General features: G+C 39.8%; 4 non-coding genes and 1 pseudogene across 4 annotated transcripts; 1 reads left to right on the plus strand and 4 right to left on the minus strand.

Annotated features, from left to right (window-relative positions):
• Positions 1–1,355: 1,355 nt before the first annotated feature.
• Positions 1,356–22,496, minus strand: LOC127533075 (calpain-9-like; annotated as a pseudogene).
• Positions 3,289–3,361, minus strand: trnak-uuu (transfer RNA lysine (anticodon UUU)). Its single transcript has one exon. It is a non-coding gene; the product is annotated as a tRNA-Lys (tRNA).
• On the plus strand, positions 3,465–3,537 carry trnak-uuu (transfer RNA lysine (anticodon UUU)). The gene has a single exon. It is a non-coding gene; the product is annotated as a tRNA-Lys (tRNA).
• On the minus strand, positions 7,567–7,639 carry trnak-uuu (transfer RNA lysine (anticodon UUU)). Its single transcript has one exon. It is a non-coding gene; the product is annotated as a tRNA-Lys (tRNA).
• On the minus strand, positions 8,196–8,268 carry trnak-uuu (transfer RNA lysine (anticodon UUU)). The gene has a single exon. It is a non-coding gene; the product is annotated as a tRNA-Lys (tRNA).
• Positions 22,497–22,933: the final 437 nt, after the last annotated feature.

A 22,933-nucleotide genomic window follows, 5' to 3' on the forward strand; every position in this document is an offset into this window, starting at 1 on the left:
GTACCTGTGTCAAGATTGTCAACACCCATCTGGGTATGCTGTGGTGTTCCTGTCAACACTGTATCTTTTAGGTGAAGTGAAGTTTGTGGACCTTATGGTTAGAAAGACAATACAAAACAAGAAATTATGAATTTGTCAAAAAGTTTCATGAGAGATACTTAATGTTCTTGTGATAGATTACAAGTTTGACATGAACCTATGATCACTTGGCCTAAGTCAGAAAGGGTTACATTGTGCATCTGGTGGAGAAGTCGGCCTCTTAACAGATGTTTGAGCTGTTTGTCATTTAGGACGTTATTTCTGTGCTCCAGGATGTTTCGCACCAGAAATATGTGTGCAGAGGGCCCCATATTGTTCAGGAAGTATAGAGCTCTGCTCAAAATGTGTAAGCGTCTTAAATTTGTCTTAGTGTTTTGAGAAAATAGAGCTTCTATACCATTCTAAATGGTCCTGGTAATTTCTTCAATGTTTTAAATATACTTACACATGTTGATGCAATTATCTTTTCAGTTTCTAGTAAAATGAAAGCCATGACTAAAACCAAATAATACCATAATGATTTCTGGTTTCATTTTGTATATACCGGGCTTTGCAAAAGTTCTGTTACACTCGGTTTCGTGATCTTTAGAGACGTTTACATGTCGGAGTGAAAAATTCCATTAAATAAACTGAAAGTTCTACCTTATAGGCAGGTGTCCTTAATACAATTTTTTTTCTCCGGTGAAGTTGTATCAAGATGGAAAGCAAAAGAGTTGAGATATCTGCTCTCCTTTGTGCTGAACATCAGCCGGATGACTGTCCACAGAGTTGCGGAGAGGCTAAAGAATGGTGAAGATCTTTCAGGTCTTCACCATTCTTGAAAGATCACTGAAAGATCTTCACCATTCTTGAGCCTCTCCGCGACTCTGTGGACGGTCATCCGGCTGATGTTCAGCTGCTTGACTCTGTCAGACTTGTTGTGGCCAGACTGGGAACCGGCAGCTGGATCAACGGGGTCCCTCCGGGGGCCGGACTGGGGTTTACGCTCCTAATTAGACGAAGAAGAAGAACACTCAGAAGTTAGCATCTGTTTAGCTTTCTTCCATTTCTACGCTGGGCATTTTCTCACTTTTACGAGCATTTTAACTTACATTTAACGGATATGGCTGTTTTAGAACAACAACTAAACTCTTAGGCTCATCATTTGAGTTTATTACGGCTCATGTCATTGGTAGGGAGAGTTTAACAGGAGGATTCTGCATCCAGTAACCTTCTGCTGTGGATTATGATGTTGTTGTCAGGGAGAAACTCCGTTAATAGCTCTCACGTAACATAAGAAGATTTTCACCAGACCAGAAAACACACGGAGACAGTAGTTTCACTTGCAAGGGGTAACAGCACAGTGCCAGCTACAAAGGGCTGTTCCCATACATGATTTATTTATACAGCACAAGATAAGAAATAGCTCAAGTTACACAAATGGGAGTACTAACATTTGAGGAGCTGAGAGAGTGGAAAAATACTGAGATGTGGAGAAGTGTGGGTGTGGGTATTTTTATAAAAAATTATCATGTAAAAACACTATGTACAGACAGTTATGCCCTAGGGCTTGATTATGATAAATGTATTTACAAGTTCAACTCTAACAGTTGTGATGATGGACTCCATCTCCTGTGCATTTATTCCACTTAGTGACATGAACTGTAGTATAATTAAATGCTGTTCATTTCGGGGTGGACACACACACTTACTTCAGTATCCAGTGGTTTTGTTATGCTCTGTTTTTTTTCTTTTCAGATAAAATTACTTTATAGCCATGACATGTGGTTTTCCTAGCTTCTAAGATCAAAGAAAGGGGCTGTAACATTCAGAAGAAACTCAAACTTTTTTGAAGCCCTCTCTTTGCGGTATTGATTGATCAGTTTATCAGTGAAACCTAACAAATCCAAAGTTTCAGCATACGCTGTACGCCTTTAAGCTATACGCCTGTGAGACATGGACAGTGTACAGTCGTCATGCCAAACAACTTAATGCCTTCCATAAGAGATGTCTCAGGTCCCTGCTGCATGTCAAATGGCAGGACAAAATTCCAGATACTGTGGTCCTCCAGCGAGCCGGGACTGAGAGCATCCATGCCACCTTGATGCGCTCTCAGCTCCGCTGGGCTGGTCACTAAACCACATGGACGACAGTCGCCTCCCCAAGAAACTCCTCTATGGCGAGTTGTCAACAGGCAAGCACTCACTCGGCCGACCAAAACTGCGCTTCAAGGACACACTGAAGGCATCCCTCAAGAAATGCAACATTCCTCTTGCTACCTGGGAGGAGAAAGCTGAGGACTGCTCTGTCTGACCGCGATCCACTGTAAATACCGGTGTGTCCGACGCTGAGCAGAGACGCATTATTAGCATAGTGCAGAGACGGCAGCGTAGACAAAATAGTCTGAGCTCTCAGCACGGTTCAGTCCCGCTTATCCCTTGCCCCCACTGTAACAGACTTTTCCGTACAAGGACTGGCTTAATCGGCCATCTCTGCACATGTCACCCCTCATGTATCATGAAGAAGTCAAGGTCATCTTCGCCTGCGAAGGACGAACAACAAACACTTCTCCAGTGTTCATTCCCCACACTTATGAATCTTTTTAGGTGTAGTGTACTTCAAGTTGGTGAACATTTTGATAATTTAAATAATAACTGATTTAACTGGTGCCTACCTCTGTTACCGAAGAGTTTTCTTATGGAGCTGGTTTCTGAGCTGGTCTGGAAAGAAAACATCCCAATATATAGAATCATTATGTTCAGAACCACAAAATAAATCAAAAGCATTCACTTCTCCTGACCTGCTGCTGTGTGCCCTTAATGATATAAACTCTGAAACATTGATTTAGATGACTTTAACTCTGCAGGTCATCCCAGAATGAACTCCATAACTCATGTGGCGGCGTTGCCCTGCTCGGTCAGCACCCGGACGAGGAAATCTCCCTGCTGATTGGGCTCTGAGGTGGAGGGGACGATGATGTAACGACCGGGTGGTAGCGAGTCACGGAGAAGGGCCTCCCGATGAGACGAGTACTGGGGGCTGCAGCGGATGGGGGGTGGGCTGTCAGGTCATCAGGCAACCGGTAGGTGTTCTTAGGATGGGCCTGGAGAGACAAGACAAAGAATATAAATATACAAACACAGTACAGATAGAGCACCGATGACCAAATTATAGTGACAGCAGGCCAATACACACAAATAAATCCTTAGGTTTAAAGTGCATTGAATGTCAACTGAGCAATGTTTGATCAAAGCATCTTAAGACTAATATTGCCTGAACAGGGACTTGAACCCTGGACCCTCAGATTAAAAGTCTGATGCTCTACCGACTGAGCTACCCAGGCCCTGACATATTAACTTTGTGCAACAAAAATTGAGGAAAATATGCGAAAGTACACTTATCTGGATATGAGCTAGACAATTGGGCTTGTAGACAACTTGAGCAGGGCCTGGATAGCTCAGTCGGTAGAACATCAGACTTTTAATCTGAGGGTCCAGGGTTCAAGTCCCTGTTCAGGCAAAACATGCATTTAACTGACAAGAAATAAAAGTTGTGCAAGAGTTAAGTCCATACCTGTGCTGACATTCAACACAATAACCTACATGACATACAGGCTGCACTAAACATCATACTTAATTAACTATGCGACCATAGAAGCTGTCTATCAAACAGACATTTAAAAATTCACAGTCATATTGAATCTATAGACACATTTTCAACTGCAAAATATTCATTTTACTGGGCTGAACTATGACTCACAGGTTCTATCTTGTGCTAATATCTATGATATACTCTTTTAGATGTTAGTTTGAGAGAAATCCTGAGCACTTCAATAAAAAGCAATGTGGTTCTTGAAGACATTTAATTTCCGCAGTTGTAACTGACTGGTAAAGAGTCTCAGACAGTCACCTCTAATTCACATGCTAATGACTAGTTAACAACCTAAGAGTGACGATCCTCGAGGTGTGAATGGTTGTGAAACTGCCAGGTCATTGGTGACCCAACATGTTAATGGCGGTGATCAATAGTTCTGAAAGTCATTTGTGTAGAGATGGCTGTTCTAGTTGAACATAGATCCAGAATATGACATCAAGTCGATTTCTGTTATCCAGAATCAGTGTGATGTTTAGTTCCCTCAGGATTAATAAAGTGCCTATCTATCATGTAGTTTATTCTGGTCAATGTTGTCAAAGGACAGCACTAAACTGTGTTGCACAATTTGTCTTTACAATTATTATGCTCTACTGACTGAGCTATCCAGACCATATGCAGAGGGACTTATTGTAGGTTAGAGAATGTTCCACCTCTCATCCAAAAGACTCCTTCACTTCTGACTGATTGGTGGGGAATCTAAATGTATACAGTCACTTTCATGACTAGAAATGTTAATTATGATGATTTTTTCTCAGGAAAGATCTCAACACTGTGATATAAATACTTGAGTGGTGTTGTAGACTCCTTTCTCTGTTTGGAGATGGGTGTTGTGGGTAAATCAAAGTTACCTGGTAGTGGCAGTTTCACAACCAATCCCACCTCAAGACACTGAGTCTTGAATCATTATAGCCAATTAAATAAATGACTATTGTCTATTCAGTGTGGAGTAATAGTGATACCTTGTTATTTTGCAGCTTGCAGACCATAGTGTGTAATATACACCCTATATGTCATGTACACTGCTCAAAAAAATTAAAGGAACACTTTTTAATCTAAGTATTGCATCAAATCAGTCAAACATGTGGGATACTGATCTGGTCAAGTCAGTAAAAGAGGGGGTTTTCAGTCAGCTTCAGCTGCTTTGGTGTTCATGAAATTAACAACAGGTGCACTAGAGGGGTAACAATGAGACACCCCTCAAAACAGGATTGGTTTTACACATGAAGGCCACTGACATTTTATTCCCTTCTTGTGTTTTCTGACTGTTTTTCAATAGTTTTCCATTTGGCTAGGGTCACTGTCACTACTGGTAGCATGAGGCGATACCTGGACCCTACAGAGGTTGAAGAGGCAGTCCAACTCCTCCACAATGGCACATCAATATGTGCCATTACCAGAAGATTTGTTGTGTTGCTCAGTATAGTCTCAAGAGCATGAAGGAGGTTCCAGGAGACAGGCAGTTACTTGAGGAGAACTGGACAGGGCTGCAGAAGGTCCTCAACCCATCAGCAGGACAGCTATCTGCTCCTTTGTGCATGGAGGAACAGGATGAGCACTGCCAGAGCCCTACAAAATGGCCTCTAGCAGGCCACTGGTGTGAATGTTTCTGACCAAACAATCAGAAACAGACTTCATGAGGAAGGTCTGAGAGTCTATTGTCCTCTAGTGGGTCCTGTGCTCACTGCCTGACACCGTGGAGCACAGGAATTGGCAGGTCTGCCAATGGCGCCCTTTGCTTTTCACAGATGAGAGCAGGTTCATCGTGAGCACATGTCACAGACATGGAAAGGTCTGGAGAAGCCATGGAGAATGTTATGCTACCTGTAACATGGTTTAGCATGACCGGTTTGGTGGTGAGTCAGTGATGGTCTGAGGAGGCATATCCATGGAGGGATGCACAGATCTCTACAGGCTAGACAACGGCACTCTGACTGCCATTAGGTATCAGGATGAAATCCTTGGATCCATTGTCAGACCCTACACTGGTGCAATGGTCCTGGGTTCCTTGTGGTGCACGACAATGCCTGGCTTCATGTGGCAAGAGGATGCAGGCACTTCCTGGAGGATGAAGGAATTGACAGCATTGACTGGCCCCAATACTCACCTGACTTAAATCCAATACAATGACTTTGGAACATTATGTTTTGTTCCATCCGACACCACCAGGTTGCTCCTCAGACTGTCCAGGAGCTCAGTGATGCCCTGGTTCAGATCTGGGAGGAGATACCCCAGGACACCATCCATCGTCTCATTCGGAGCTTGTCCCGATATTGTCAGGCTGCATACAAGCATATGGAGGTCATGCAAACTACTGAGTACCGTTTTGAGTTGCTGCCAACGAAAATTCAGAAAATGGACTAGCCTGCCACATCAGTTTTTCACTTTGATTTTGGAACATCTTGAATTTAGCCCTCCTGGGGGTTGATAATTTTCATTTCCACCAAACAATGTGGCATCTTTTCATTCCTCACACATTATCCATTCCATATCAATGTAAATATCCAGTTTATTTTTCCCCACATTGAAATATGATGTGTTTTCAAAGTGCTCCTTTAATTTTTTGAGCAATGTAGTTTGTTGTTTTCAGTGTTGATGCAGGTATTAGCTTAACTCTTACATCACTGGTTTAGAATTCACTTCACTTGAACAGGGACTTGAACCCTGAACCCTCAGATTAAAAGTCTGATGCTCTACCAACTGAGCTATCCAGGCCCTGACAAATACAATTTGTGCAACAAAAATTGAGGAAAATATGCGAAAGTACACAAGCACTGTTCAGATTAAATCAGAGAGATAGAGAAAAGTCTTTAACCTTGAATAAGACTGGCAAACCTCAAGGTGTACTGGAGTTCTATACTATGAAGGAGGACTTGAGGTTAGCAAGGTAAGTTCAGGTTTAAGTCTGACTTTTCTGGGCTTTTGTTTATAAAATATGTCATTCTGGTGCCGGGTTGTAGCTGATCACCTGTTGCCAACTCCATTGAACACGTACATAGCCAGATTCACAAATCCTGGGCTGACTCGCCAAGTTGATAACCAGCTTTGCAAGACTGTTAATGTAGTTGAAACATGGATGTCTTCTTTCACTCCTACCAACTGAACAATCCAGGTTCATGTTAACATTTACAACATACTCTTTTTGGTGTTCGAATATGTGTAAGCCACTTCAGCAAAAAGCAGCTGGATTTTTTTTATGTTTCTACAAGGTGTTTCACTAAAGAGAATTATTGTGGGAGTCTCAGATGTAAACAGTCAACCTCAACTTACATTGGTAATGGATCATTAGCGAAACGAGTCACACTGGGGTGTGAATGGTTTGTGATTTCCCAAGAACGACAAGGAATGACTCAAGATGTAAATGGTAGTGAAATTTTCTGAGGAGACGTCTCACAACACCACATTATAAGTGATGTTGTAGACTCCCATCTTCTGTTTAGATGATGGCTCTTTCAGTTCAACACTAGTGGCTCAAACCATCTGTTTATGTTATCCAGAATCTGAATATGTCAGACAGAGTACTGCCTTGTCTTGATTTTATCAGTTTCCAAAGCACTTCAGAAGGTGTTTCTCTAATCTAAGAGGATTATTTTGCTCTCACTGACTGTTTGAGAGTCTCAGTTGTAAACAGTCAACATTAACTTACATTGGTAATGGATCATTAGATCAATAGTCGCCTTGGGGTGTGAATGGTTGGGGGTTTCCCAAGAACAAGGAATGACTCAACATGTTAACGGTGGTGAAACTTTCTGAGGAGATGTCTCACAATACCACATCGTAAATAGTGTTGAGGATTTTTCCAGTTTAACAGTGGTGGTTCAAATCATCTGTCTGTGTCATGCAGAATGTAAATATTTCAAACAGAGGACTACCTCATGTTGAATACAAAACTTGCATCACCTGAACAGGGACTTGAACCCTGGACCCTCAGATTAAAAGTCTGATGCTCTACCAACTGAGCTATCCAGGCCCTATAAGTGAACTCTATATACTAAAATGTCATGACAGTATCTACTATATACATCCGTAATGAAATACTACACTGCTGTATAGAGCTTTTAAACAGGTATATTTAAATTTTCTTCAAAATCCTATCTGAAAAACACTAACATTCATTGTATTTGCAGATAGATAGATGGATAGAGAGATTGATTCAACATCTTTGACCTTAAAGCTTCAAGAAACAGGAAAGATCTTCAGTATGTGAAACTAAGGCTACGTTCACACTGCAGGCTAACGTGACCCAAATCCGATTTTGTTGCCCCTATGCGACCTGTATCTGATCTTTTCATGACAGTCTAAACGACACAGGTCCGATTTTTTCAAATGCGACCCAGGCCACTTGGATATGTGGTCTTACATTCCGATAGGTATCGGTATCTTTTGCTTAGTGCTACAAACCTTTAACTGCAGCAGTTTGTAGTTGACATTGTGTAGAGTAAATCCTGTAGGACACAGTAGTAGTCTGTCGTGTTGGTTTAAATCTCTTACAGAACTTTCATTTGTTGTCAGTTTAAAACATGAGTCGCCTGAACAGGGACTTGAACCCTGGACCCTCAGATTAAAAGTCTGATGCTCTACCGACTGAGCTATCCAGGCTCTGGTAAACACTTCATATGCAACCAAAATCAAGCATGAAATACCACACTGATGTATATATTTTTATTTAACCGGGTAGTCTTATTGAGACACTAAGTCTCATTCCCTGCATCTGACTTTTAGACAGTCGTTTATTCCACTCTAAACATAAGTGGGTGACCTAAAGCAGACTGTTTACTAAATCTCAGCCATAGTTGCAGTTGTTTTCTGTTGATCACATTCAGTGTTCTCATTCAATTCTGACAACTCGTGATTGAAAGTTCTTATCTTTAGTTTATGATCCAAGCATGAAGGACTACGGCGGCTTACTTCTTAAAAACAGTGACTAATCTGACCTAAAGTCGTGCTACAAATCCTTAGCTGCAACCGTTCGTTGTCATATAGTGAAATGTAAAGTCTCTCACACAAGTGTTATTTATCTTGAACCCTAGACCCTCAGATTAAAAGTCTAATTCTCTACCGACTGAGCTACCCAGGCTCTGTGTAGTCACTCTTACTCTATATGCTGCGGTTAATTGGTTACTCTAAATTGCCTTTAGGTGTGAATTTGAGTGTGATTGTTTGTCTGTATATGTAGCCCTGTGACAGACTGGTGACCTGTCCAGGGTGTCCCCTGCTTTCGCCCGAGTCAGCTGGGATAGGCTCCAGCACCCCCCGCAACCCTAGTGAGGATAAAAGCGGTGTATAGAGAATGGGTGGGTGGGGTAAATCTCTGCATTGACAGAGTCGTTTATTCTGGTCAGGGGCGCCGTATAGGGGTAAAAAGTTAGGACAATTCCAAGGGCCCATGGATGACAGGGCCCCCAAAAAATATGTAGAAAAAATTTAATTATTAAACCTAATATTAAGCGCAGTATTTTACTATTGTGTGTTTCAAATATAATACAGTTCATATTCGCTATGTTGTTATTGCACTAAAAGTTGAATATCCATTGACAAAAAGTAAACCTCTATATTGACTGACCACCCCCCTGTATCTGCATGAAATGGTTTGGTCCACTTTAGCGTCACTCACTAACGGTGCTTAATTGCAATCAGACAGGAGATGCGCCAAACAGACTTCGCTGCTGTGTGGCCACAATGTTGTCAAAAAAAAAACAAAAATCTGGTTACCAGAAGAGGAAGGAAAGGAAAGAGAGAGAGGAGAGAGAAAAGAAAGGCGTACGATCTCTGAGCCAGTTTTTCAATAAGAAAGGTGAGTAGCCTGTAGTCTGTGAATTTAGCCTGTTGGTTTAGGCTAATGTCCATGGTGAAATAAACCAACTAGCTATAGATTAGTGTTAGCTTACATTTTATCAACATTTAGTCAGTGCAGGGAAACGTTTAGGAAGGTATTCGTATTAAATCACTGCCCCTGCTCCTTTTAGCAGCTGATGATGATGAGTCAGCAGCACCCCAGTCTCCCCGTACCATCACCCCTCCCTGCCCCAGTGAAGAAGGTGAGCAACACTGTGCTAATGACATTGGCATGTCAGTTAGTATCATTGCAGGGAGTCTGTGAGGATTTCTGTCAATCTTGCTCTTTTCACCATTACAAAAAAGAAAATGAAATATTAATTAATGACAAATTCCAACAAATCATTTTTTATCACATCATGAGCATTATGAAATGATTTATGAATAAACAAATAACCTTCTGTCTGTACTGGATGATACAAATCACCAGTAGTAAATCTCGCTAGTACTAGTATAGAACTACAAGAAGAAAGACAGTTGCAAGCCTTTAATTAGAGTCATGTAAAGCTTTGATGGGACAGTTAGGTCCTAGAGATGTGGTAACAACGGTAGTGCAGCAGCACAGAGGGGGCCCAATTTAATTTTTTTCATGGGGCCCAAGATTCCTGACGGTGTCCCTGATTCTGGTCTCATTTCCACTCTAAACATCAGTGGGTAACCTAAAATAAACCACTGTTTATTGTTGACACATTCAACAATGAAAGAAACTAACTATACATTTGTTAAAACAACATTCTGTTCAAACTGTCCGTCCACAAGTTGACTCATATTATCCCCTATATTTGTCCCTATCAGCATCATCTTTTCAGAAAAAAATCACATCTATAATAGTCTCCATTTATGACGAACCTTAGTACTTGATATTTCACACTAATAGGAAACACGAGTAGAAGTCATTAATGACTTGGCTACACCGTTTGCCGGTAGGAGGACTGTCGTAGCTAACATTAGCTCTGGTGCTAACAGCTACATGTTTTGCATTGAGGTGATTAGAAAATTCTTTGTTGCACAGTACCACACTTTAATCCAAGCTTTTTAGCTAGGTTAGTCAAGAGTCAGACAGGAAAGTAGGGGAGAAGAATGGGGGCACAACCTGCAGTAAAGGCCCGTGAGCTGGACCTGAACCCAAGTGTTTGAACCCATCCAGGACTATAACCCTTTTATGGGTCACCCGTTCAACCGGCTGAGTTACCTGGGGACCTCCACACAACCACGTTTTTATACTGACATTTAGAAGTTTTATTTCCACCCAACAAGCTCAATGCAGTCTGTGATTAATTATTCAAAATTAACGTGTTAAAGTCCAGCCCTAATACTGACATTTAAAAGGTGATTCTGTGATTGTTGAATCTTGTTTGGTTTCCAATATGTCATTTAATTAATTCCTAACTGACGTTTTGTGTGTGTGTGTGTGTGTGTGTGTGTGTGTGTATCTATACCGGTGGGGACTTGGTGGGGACTTTGACCTGACTCCATGCTGTCTTGGTGGGGACTCGCATCACGGTGGGGACCAAAAATGAGGTCCCCACGGGGGGAAACAGTGTTTTCTTGGCCATGTTGTTGTTACTGAAAAAAGTAAAAGTGCAAAAAAGTTTCTTTAGGGTTAGGCATTGTCTTGGTGTTGGTTAAGGTTAGGGTTAGGGTAAGGGTTAGGTATGAATGAGAGTCAATGGTAAGTCCCCACGGGGATATAAGAACCAGACATATGTGTGTGTGTGTGTTCTTGTACTTGCTACATTGTGAGGGCCACTTTGTGCATTTAACCATCAAAGTGAGGTCATTTTTACAAAGTGAGGACATTTTGGCCAGTCCTCACTTTGAAACAGCCATGTTTGAGGGTGAAGACTTGTCTTTAGAGAACAGGCATGAATTGAGGTTTGGTTAGGGTTAGGGTAAGGATTAAGTTTAGGCAATCAGTTGTGATAGTTAAGGTTAGGGTAAGGCTCTAGGAAATGCATTACGCTTATAGATGTCCTCACTAAGATAGATGTACAAATGTGTGTGTGTGTGTGTGTGTGTGTGTGTGTGTGTGTGTGTGTGTGTGTGTGTGTGTGTGTACCAGGTAAACATGCAGGGCGATGGCCAGGGCGTTGCCTCGACGTCTCTGCATCAGAGCCAGGACAAAGCAGCGGTCCACCTCCGACAGAATGAAGTAGAACTGAGGGTTCTTCGAAAAGCAACCTGGACACAAACAAACACACACAAATGCACACACACTTTAAATTTGCTGTTAACCTCTTCTTATCCATCACAATTAGATCAACAGGAGCTTTTCTCTGAGTAGATTTAAAAAAAATAAGACTAAATCTGACCACACCTTTACAGATCTTTACAGAGTCCTTTGGCTCTACTCGGCTGTAAAACAAATAAACTTGTCCAAACCTAATAAGAGCTGAAACTAATCCTACAAAAGAGCAGATGCCTCACATTCTATAAACAGACGGGACATAAATCAATGAGGAGCATTATCTCTGACTGCAGCACCTGCGGTCTTTTATATCGATAAATGTGCAAAAAATTTCCAAACAACAGCCGACTTATGATATTCAGATAAAAGCTGCAAAAGAACATCAGAGTTACGTTTGGGAACAGATTAGAAAAAAGACACTCCTACGCTGATGTGGTTAAATTTAAAGCAGTAATAGAATAAAAGCGGGTTGCACAAGTGACACAGAAACATTTATCTTCTAAATCATCACCAGTGTTGGAGTTATTACTCAAAAAAAGAAATGTATTACACATTAGTTGTTATGGTTTTTTAAGTAATGCATTTTACTTATTTATTCCCAATAGAAAGTAACTTTTTTTTATACAATTAGTAACATTATTTTAGTGTAACATTGCCTAAGATGCACTGTTGCATAATCTCAAGTTATCTATATAATGTTAGATCTTTATTTATTTATAATATATTTTAGATTTATTCAGCTTTGTTTCCTGTTTGTAATTATTTATTGATTCATGTTGTCATTGTATAGCTGCAGACAACAACAAAATGAGATTATGGTGCTGCTCCCTGAGTTACAACAGAATGAAATGCATAATAAAACACACAGAACAAGAAAATGTATAAACAGTGTCTAGAAACACGTTGAGGTGGTGCAAAGGAAGGTGATTGGATTCACAGATATTTTTATTGCGTTGTTTTACTGCGATATATTTGTTGTATTTTCATGGAAGCTTTGGCGATATTATCCATGAGTTTTACGCCAGAAAAACAAATTAAACTGTGTGAACCTTTACCCATTAGGGACATGCATGAGTGGGTCAAAAATGACCCAGTGACGTGGTTTTCTTGCAATATTTTTGTAATGAAAAGTTGTTTTCATTTCATTTTTCAGCTATTCCTCAAAAAACATGTTTTTGATATCACTGCATTTAAATATTTATGTTACCTTTTACATTTTTAAAGGAATTGTACCGTTTGTATTCCTACCACAAGCTCTTTATCACTGATAATATCATACAAGAGGTGATGGAAGGACAGAGAGTAGCAACGGCTGGAGGAAAAGAGTGGAAAAATGACATTCTTCTATTGCTGTTCTGAGTGGGACCATCAACCAACTGTAATATAACTTCTGTATCATCCTCCTTTGTCTCACCGTTCTGTGCAGGGCCTCCCGCTGTGATGTTCGGCACCCAGCTTCCGAGATGCATGATGCAGCACCACGGCGACACGCTGGAGCCTGATTCGCTGAGAGTTTCAGTCAGGTGACAAACCTCCATCATCTCAAAGTGTTGCCTGATGTTTACAAAAAGTTCTCATCTCATCAGGCATATCCCAGATAGCAAACTATGGGTGAATCAATGTTGAATCTATGTTGAGACCTAACGTAGAAATTATACAGAAAGCGCAAGGTTGATAAAATGTTGAGTCAACGTTTGCTTTTCAACCATAAAAATCACACTTTAGCCAGATAGCAAAAGATGTTAAATCAATGTTGAATTAGGGTTAAGAAGGTTGAATTGTGGTTACGGTTGAAGATTGATGGTTGGATCAACGTTGATTTAACAACATTTTGTCAACATTGAAGTTTGTGTTTAAAAGACACCATTGAATCTACATTGTATTTTGGTTTAATTAAAATGTTTGACAGGCCAATGTTTAATTAATGTTGAATCTATGTTTGCAAACATGTAATCTATGTAAGCAAACATTGACTCAACATTTTATCAACCTTGCGCTTTCTGTATAATTTCTACGTTAGGTCTCAACATAGATTCAACATTGATTCACCCATAGTTTGCTATCTGGGATAGGTTCTGTAAACTGTCTTGAGACATTCTGACCTGTAATTGGCGCTATTAAAATAAAATTGACTTGAATCTTAGCTCATCTAATCTTATCGTATATCATCTTATCTTGTCCTATCTTATCTGAACCCATCTTATCCTATATAGTTTCAGATAATCTTATCAAATCTAATCTCATCTTTTCTTGTCCAGTCTTATATCATTTAATCTCATTTTATCTCATCCTGTCCTATCTTATGTCATCTAATCTCATCTCATCCTATCTTATATAATCTGATCTCATCTTATCCTATCTTATCTTGTAGTATCTTATCTCATCGTATGTCATCTTATCTCGTCCCATCTTATCTCATCTTGCCTCATCTTATCGAGATAATTGAGTGAATATATATTCCCTAATTTTAATTTGAAAACAGCACGAATTAAAGAATTGACTATTTTTTATGAACCCTTGACATCAGACATTTTCTTCACTACATGATAAATCACTGTATGACAACACAGATTACTGGTGCTGTGATAACAATTCAACTCAAAGTATTGTCTGAAGTCTGACACCGACATCCTGACAGAGAAAAACAAGATAAAGTTACCAATCAGTGGTTAGTGTTTTTAAGAAGTTCTATGAGTTTCAGTCTTTGTACCATTCAGTCAGTATCTTCACAGAGTCCCTGGTTTGTGTATCTCTGACAAATGAGAAAGTAACGTGAGAAAAAATGAAGCCAAGCCGACTTGTTTGCTCGGTGGCTTCTGGTGGCTTCTGGTGGCTTCTGCTGCCGTCGAGTTTTGTTTGCAGAAGGCAGACGTGGAGAGCCTTCAGTGGTGTTTGCTGCTGCTACACAACAATCAGAAACTCACCAGAACTCCCAGTCCTCCCTCCTCACTCGTCCCAGTCGCTGCTGCTCCTCCACACACTGTGTTCCACTCTGGACTGAAATCAAACACACAGGACACAGTTTATATTTTTATCTCAAAATGCACATAAATAAACTGTCCTACCTCACTCTGGTATAAATAAATGCATTCAAACCTGTGCATCATTAAAGCATTTGAGTACATTTAAAGAAGAATCTCTGCAAAAAAAAAAAAAATCAAGGAAATGTCTGTAATATTAGCATTATTAAAACTATGGAAGACTTTATGCAACACTTGTGTTTCTACTAACAGAGTAACCCTGTGAAATATCTTTATTTCATACATACAAAGGAATCTGCACTATATCAACCGTTCTTCTGTATATTTCCTGTATATTTTTTGTTTTTTTCATTTATGTCTCAATATTTTTGCACTATTTACTGCTGTAACACCGCAAAGTTCCCCACCGTGGGATTATTAAAGCCACATCTGATCTTTTCTTTTCTTATCTTCTCTCATCCTATCCTATCTCATCTCTTATTCTATCTTATCTGATAAATGAGTGCATATATTTCTTAATTGTACCTCTAAGAAAACAGCAGGTATTAAAGAATTTGCTGGGTTTTTTCTTCATTACATGACAAAATACTGTATGAAGACACAGATTACTGGTACTGTGATAACAATTCAACTAAAAACTTTCTGTCTATACGTCACCAATTCACAGCAAACATCATCTTATAGCATTTCTCATAGAAAGGTGAAAGCTTTAAACAGAGAAACCCAACAAATCTGAAGTGATATCAGCAAAGATGCATTAACCATTTTTAAATAAAAACCCTAATTTAATCAGAGTAGATTCACTTGCGCATGAAAACACTTTGAGTGTTTTTTTTCACTATAAATTCAGATAATGAAGAAGAAAGAGCACAATTTTCAACTACGATATCTAACGTATTACTCTGAATGATCATCATGCACTTACACAAATGCAACCAATTCACATTTAACTTGCACACACTGAATAAAAGTTTCATTTGCGACTATTTTGGTGTGTAGCCCTGTGATTTAAATAAGTACCAACCCTTTCAGGTTGCTCCAGGGCCCCTGCCACTCTGTGTTGCCCCAAGGATTCATGATTTGCACCAAATCTACGATGCTGTGAGCCGTCTTTACCTGGCAGGTGAGCAGAAGAACGAATGGAGAGAAGAAAAGGTCATGAAGGATTCTGTTTTTACAGCGTCACATTAACATAGTTGTGATCAGACTTCTGCTGCTACCAGACACTAAACGATTATGGATTCCACAGGAGGCTTTTAACAAGTTCAGACTGTGAATCTCAGCAGTTTTCTGGAGTTGTTTCAGGACAGTTACCTTCTCGACTGCAGTCAGAGAGTAAGCATGTCGTACATGATTCCCAGCTCACTCTTCTGCTCCAGAGGACCCTGGAGGGAAAACATCCACCCACAGTCAGGACATAAGGAAAAGTACAGAACGACGTGACTCATATGTACAGTAAACCTTCAATAGGTCCAGATATCTAAACTAGACCCAACAAGTTCCTCCACCTGCTCCCTGCTAACCTCCTCACTCTACCTGGCAGTTGGCACAATTGATCAGAGCTCCTTTAGCCAGCAGGTTTCTGAGGAACGCCGGGAGGTCTCTGGGCAGCGATGCCACTTTCAGAACCTCCGTCACTCCACCGGTCATGTCGTCAATCGCCTCATGAGGGAAACCCATGTCCAGAGCTCTGTAGCTGCCTTTCAGCCTGAGATTTAAAAAAAAAAAAAGTTTGAATAACTGGTGAACTAAATTGACAATCATTTGTTGTGATAGATGACCTGTCTGTGGGTCCACTCAGTGCAATAATCACGGCAGTCTGGCTATGCACCACGGGTTTTATTCACTATACAGCCACCAGTGAACACAAACAGTTTCATCCTTAGCCCGGCGCTACACCAGACCTCGTCCAGTAAACAGTCTCTGCCCGGCTCTCCGCCGGATCTCGTCCGGTAAACAGTCTCCCTCTCGTGCCTGCCGCTCCACAGGACCTCGTCTGGTAAGCTGTCCGCTCCACCGAGCCTCGTCCTGTCCACTGTCATCCACCTGTGCGTCTCTCCCTCCCGTCTTCTCTGTCTGTCCGCCTTTTTTGTCCTCCGCTCCAGCCTGCTACTGCAGAGATAATCAGGTCAGCCTAATTGGTGCCAGCTGCGTTAATCAACCTGACGCTGCTTCCACACACTCTCCTCCACACCTCTCTCCCCTGCAGCTGAGCTCTCCCACACCCATCGCCACATTTCTTTTTTAAGGAGCACATTTAGCAAAAAAAACTGAAACTCTTATTACTCCAGCAAGGAATGCAGCAGAGTTTTGTGATCAGCGTCTGTCTGCAACATTACTCAAAAACGGACCAACGGATTTGGATGATATTTTCAGGGGTCAGAAATGACGTAAGGACCAGGGGCCTCATTTATAAAGCTTGCGTACGCACAAAACAGGGCTAGAAAGTGGCGTACGCCACTTTCTAGCAAAGGTTGTGATTTATAAAAACAAACTTGCCGTGAGAATGTGCGCACGGTGCGCCAACCTTGATGCTCGATGCTTGCTTATGCACAAAACAGGGCTAGAAAGTGGTATAAATCACAACCGTTTCGTAGAAAGTGGCGTACGCTGTGTACGTTGTGATTTATAAAAACAAACTTGGTGTGAGAATGTGCGCACCTGTGCGCCAACTTTGATGCTTGCTTACGCACATTTTGGAGACAGAGGGAACGGCAGTGCCGGAGGGTGAAGTGATGAATTGAAACCAGATTGATCTCAAACCTTTATTGTTATCACATATTAGACTTGTAGAGCCGGATAATCATAAACCCTCATTGTTGTAGATGTTCATATAGTGCGTCATTCGGCCGACAACTGTATTTGCAGAACTATGTTCATATATCAACAGGGGCGGATTGAACGTTATTTCATTCGGTCGTTTGACCAAAGGGCCGGTCCACATCTGGGCCGGTGCGCTGATCTTCATTAAATAGTTTTGTTTACTGAGCACCCAGCACCTGTATAGCCCATTGGGTTACGCAGGTGACCCATTTGCAGGGGTAGTCTCCAACAGAGTGGCCCGGCTTCGATTCCTGCCCGTGGCCCTTTTATGCATGTCTTCCCCCTACTCTTCTCCCCATTTTCTGTCACTCTTCACTGCAACTATCACAGTAAAAAGGCAAAAAAAAGTAAATTATTTTGTTTATTTATCCATTTGCGGCCGAATGGGATGAGCGTCCAACCATTAATCAGCCCTGTACAGGCACGCAGGCACACATGCTTCACACCACAACCACGCTCAGTGTAGGGAAAAGACTGCAGGCCGGCGCTGCGTAAAATGCCGTGGATCTCGCAGCTTATTTATATACAGATACATTCATGAGTTACTTTGCATTGACCATTCATGGTAAAATGTGGGTGTGTTGTGGGCCAACCCGGTCTCACGGGGATTCGTGAAACTGTCACGTAAGTTTTAGTTTCGGTTTCGTGCGCACCAACACGATTTCGTCATGTTTTTCGTGCCGCTCACCACGAAATGTTTTTCGCTGTGGTAATCACATCTGAAAGTGGTTTATACCGGCGGATTCATGACGATCTAAGCTGTCCATCGGCGTATACTGCTTGTGTGATCGCGTTTGCGGCCGCCGGCCGCCGGACATTCTTGAAATTCCTATGCAAATTGGTAAGTGTACCACCGGCTTATGGTTAGGTTATGGTTAGGGTTATGGTTAGGGTTATGTTTAGGGACGATGTCATGCAAAATATAGCGTTGGATTCGCCACGGTTTTACATTAAAAATATAATATACACATTCTTTTGAAATACGTTCTGAGTGGCACGAAAAGTCCGCCGTTTAAAATACATTGGTGCGCATTTCGTGGTGAGCGGCACGAAAAACATGACGAAATCGTGTTGGTGCGCACGAAGCCGAAACAAAAATTTACGTGACAGTTTCACGAATCCTCGTGAGATCGGGCTGTGTGGGCGGGATGTGAGGTGGATCCACCTGTGTAATCTTCCAGCTGGTGTGTGATTATAATGGGGAAATTGCTTGCAGCTGTGCTTACGCACAGTTTTATAAATCAGGGGCGAAGGGCGTACGCCCATTTCGGATTTTCGGCATATGCAAACTTTTAGTATGGATCCTACGCAATGTTTTATAAATGAGGCCCCAGGTGATTAGATTTTGGCAGTGATGCTTGCAACAGAGATGACGTACACACAACGATTACCTGTATGATAGTAAAGTGTCTGGATGCTATTTAAAAAAGCACATCTGGATTGTGCAGCTGTTTTTTTATAGACAAAAAGATCCACATCAAATTAAATTTAGGCGCCAATCTTTGCAATCCTTCAAATTCCATATTTCAGCATTAAAGAGTGTTATTTGTCACGTGCCCATTCATTACGGGCAGTGAAATGCCATGAAGGACAATGTTAGAAACATTCATTTAATTCTGTTCTGGGTATAAAAGCACTGCTCCATTGTGGGATATGAGCTGCTCCGTTATTTAGCTAATAGAAAAAGTACAATAAGAAACTCCATGTAACCACAAAGGAAATTCAAATCAGTAGTTTGTTCTGTCTTATCAGAGGAAACCTGCTTATTTAGTCCAGGAAAGTGTCTTCACATAACATTAAAATGCTTCTTTGGCTGAAGCAAACACAGGTTACTGCTGCTGGATGTAGCTGTAGTTTTATCACTACATTTGTGGTGTTTTAATCTGGTATTCATCAATAATGGAGCCAGTTTGAAGGCAGATTTAGTCCCTACAGCGATAATGTGCAGCACAATTTACAGCAACAAAATGACAACCAGCCTGATATACTTAATTTCTGAAATCTTTCCAGTAAACACAATAAAAAATGTATTCCAACTGCATTGACACAGAAGCTTTACAGTTTAATTAAAAGGATCTGCTTCACTCTGGTCTGATAATTTAACAGAATTTGAAATATTCTTTGAAGCGGTCGTTGAAAAAGTGCCACAATTCATGGCATGTAATTAAAAAAAACTCACTAACTGACTGACAGGGACTCACTTGGCGTAGGTTTTTTCCAGCAGCGAGCTCCAGAACTTGTGTTTCTCCGGAGAGCTGAGGTAGATCAGATTGTTGTCCTGAGTGGGAAGCAGGTCATCGATCCTCACCTCCTCCCACTGACCGTACTGCCAGAACTACACATCTTTCCATCCATTCTCCATATACCGCTTTATCCTCACTAGGGTCGCGGGGGGTGCTGGAGCCTATCCCAGCTGACTCGGGCGAAGGGAGGGGACACCCTGGACAGGCTACATATACAGACAAACAATCACACTCACACCTACGGATAATTTAGAGTTATCAATTAACCTCAGCATATTTTTGGACTGTGGGAGGAAGCTGGAGTGCCCAGAGAAAACCCACGCATGCACAGGGAGAACATGCAAACTCCATGAGGAAAGATCCCAGGCCCAGGCCAGGATTTGAACTGGGGATCTTCCTGCTGCAAGGCGAAAGTGCTAACCACTAGTCCACTGTGCAGCCCCAGAACTACACAGACAAAAAATATAATAAATACTAAAGACTGACTACAGAATAAGAATAAACTTAAAATATGACTTGAAGACAGGAAAAAGAAAATATAACAAACTAGACGCAACTAAATAAAAAATAGATAATAATGATTAAAATTTAAATTAAAAAATAAATAGAAACAACAGATTAAATGAAATAAAATAGCAAAAAATAAAAATATGAATTAAAGTTGAGAAAATATTAATATTAGAATTAATAAAATAAAATAATTAAAAATCTATTAAAATTAAATAAAAATCTAAAACCAAAAAATATTAAAAGAAGAATTGATATAATAAAATAAATAACAAACATAAGAAAAATTTAAGACAAATATGATTTTAAAAAACAAAAAAGGAAAATATTTTTTAAAATTGCATTCAAATTAAATATAATTAAGTGAAAAATAAAGATAATTAATTAATTCAAATTGAAATTAAAAATAAATAATAATGCAATAATGAAACAACAGATTTCATGAAAATAAAAACAAATAAAAATCTGAATTAAAAAGTAAAACAAATATTAATATTAATATGAATAAAAATAAAATACATAATGAAAAATCAAATATAAATATACATTAAAACAAGAAAAAGAAAATCTAACAAATTAAATTAGAATTAAATAAAACAAATATATAATTTAAATAAAAAATAAATCTAATGTAATGAAGAAATGACAGATTACATCAAATAAAACAAAATAATAAAATAAAAATTGGAATTAAAAAAGAGAAAACACTGTTAGAATGCACAAAATAGTATAAATAAAAAATAATAAAAATTAAATAAAAATATGAATTGAAACATGAATAGGGGCCTGCTCAGTGGAGTAGTGGTTACCACTTTTGCCTTGCAGCAAGAAGATCCCTGGCTCGAATCCCGGGGTGGGGTTTGCATGTTCTCCCTGTGCATGCGCGGGTTTTCTCCGGGCACTCCGGCTTCCTCCCACAGTCCAAAAATATGCTGAGGTTAATTAATTACTCTACATTGCCCGTAGGTGTGAATGTGAGTGTGACTGTTTGTCTGTATATGTAGCCCTGTGACAGACTGGCGACCTGTCCAGGGTGTCCCCTGCCTTCGCCTGAGTCAGCTGGGATAGACTCCAGCACCCCCCGCGACCCTAGTGAGGATAAAGCGGTGTATAGAGGATGGATGGAAACATGAATAGACAAAACCATGTAAATAAGTGCATAAATAGATCCATCAGTAAATAAAATTCGTTCCAGAAAAAGAAAGTAAAATCCATCAAATCAATCAAAAGCCTGACTAATGTTAAATTGTGTTATATTATATTATATTGTGTTAAATTATATTATGTTAAATTATCTTATGTTATGTTAAATTATGTTATGTTACATTATTTTATATTGTGTCAAAATTATATTATGTTAGGTTATATTATATTTTATTGTGTTAAACTATATTGTGTTATATTATATTATGTTATATCATATTATGGTATATTGTGTTAAATTATATTATGTTATATTATGTTATATTATATCATATTCAGTGAAATTATATTATGTTATATTATGTTGTGTTAAATTATATTATGTTAAGTTATGTTATATTATATTGTTTTAAATGATATGATGTTATGTTATATTATGTTATATAGTGTTAAATTATATATTATATTCTATTATATTGTGTTAAATTTGGTTCAAGTTTGTTCATGTAGTTGCTTTTAATAGGCCAGAGGTTTCGTTTCCTGTATTACAATAGCATTGATCAATAAAGTCAGGAAAAAATAAAAAAGTAAAGACAAACATTGCAGCACTAATTGACAACATGCCTCATTTCACATATATGAGGTGCAAAATGCTTTTTGATATCTTCCCATAGAGACAAATTAAATAATAAGGAGATGTCATAGAATACATTTGATTAATGTAATGGTGTAGAATGCAGCAACAATTTAAAATCCAGCCATGCATATGCTGTTGTAATGCAGGTTTTGCTTTGCCTTCCATGTAGTGTCAAAAAGCAAAAGGCACTGGTACTGGTACTCCTGGTTTACCGGGATGGGGTTCGATTCCCTGCGGTGCCTTGCTAATTTTGACTTAAACATGAGAGGTGCTGAAATGTGTTATCAGCTATTTAGCTATTAACTGTTAATAATTTAAATAATAGCAGCACAACATTCAAGTAGATAAATGTGTCACACAATCAAATGTGTCATGTCTTCTTGGCGGTTAGTGGCATTATGGAAATACAGTGGCAACATGACTGAATATTAGCTTGTAGATGTAGTCAGTGTGAGTACCTTTTTTTGCATCTTGATGTGCTATATATGCCATCAAAATTTGGTGGATGTAATTGAAAGGACCTGGCAATAATAGATTTTCCAAATATTGCACGGTGCGCTGTTGAGCCATTTTGCCACACATTTGTGCACGTTCCCTACAAGATCCAATATTTTCCAGTTGGGAAGTCTGTGCAAATCTTCAGGCATGGCGCCATGTGACAGCGAGGGATTGGAGAATTGACATACCACTAATCCATCACTTCCTGTTTCATGACAAGACATGCCAGGTGGTGCTATGACTGTGAATATATATCGACTAATGGATGTGATTAGGCCTGGACTCTGATCACACATGTATGGTTTAAGGAAGATTGGAGCATTTACAATGTAGTTAGACAACACTTCCTATTTCATAGCGAGAAATCCAAAATGGCCACCAGATGGCACTATGATAGTGATTATGACCG

The sequence above is a fragment of the Acanthochromis polyacanthus genome, chromosome 1, assembly GCF_021347895.1.
Source record: "Acanthochromis polyacanthus isolate Apoly-LR-REF ecotype Palm Island chromosome 1, KAUST_Apoly_ChrSc, whole genome shotgun sequence".
Classification (NCBI taxonomy): domain Eukaryota; kingdom Metazoa; phylum Chordata; class Actinopteri; family Pomacentridae; genus Acanthochromis; species Acanthochromis polyacanthus.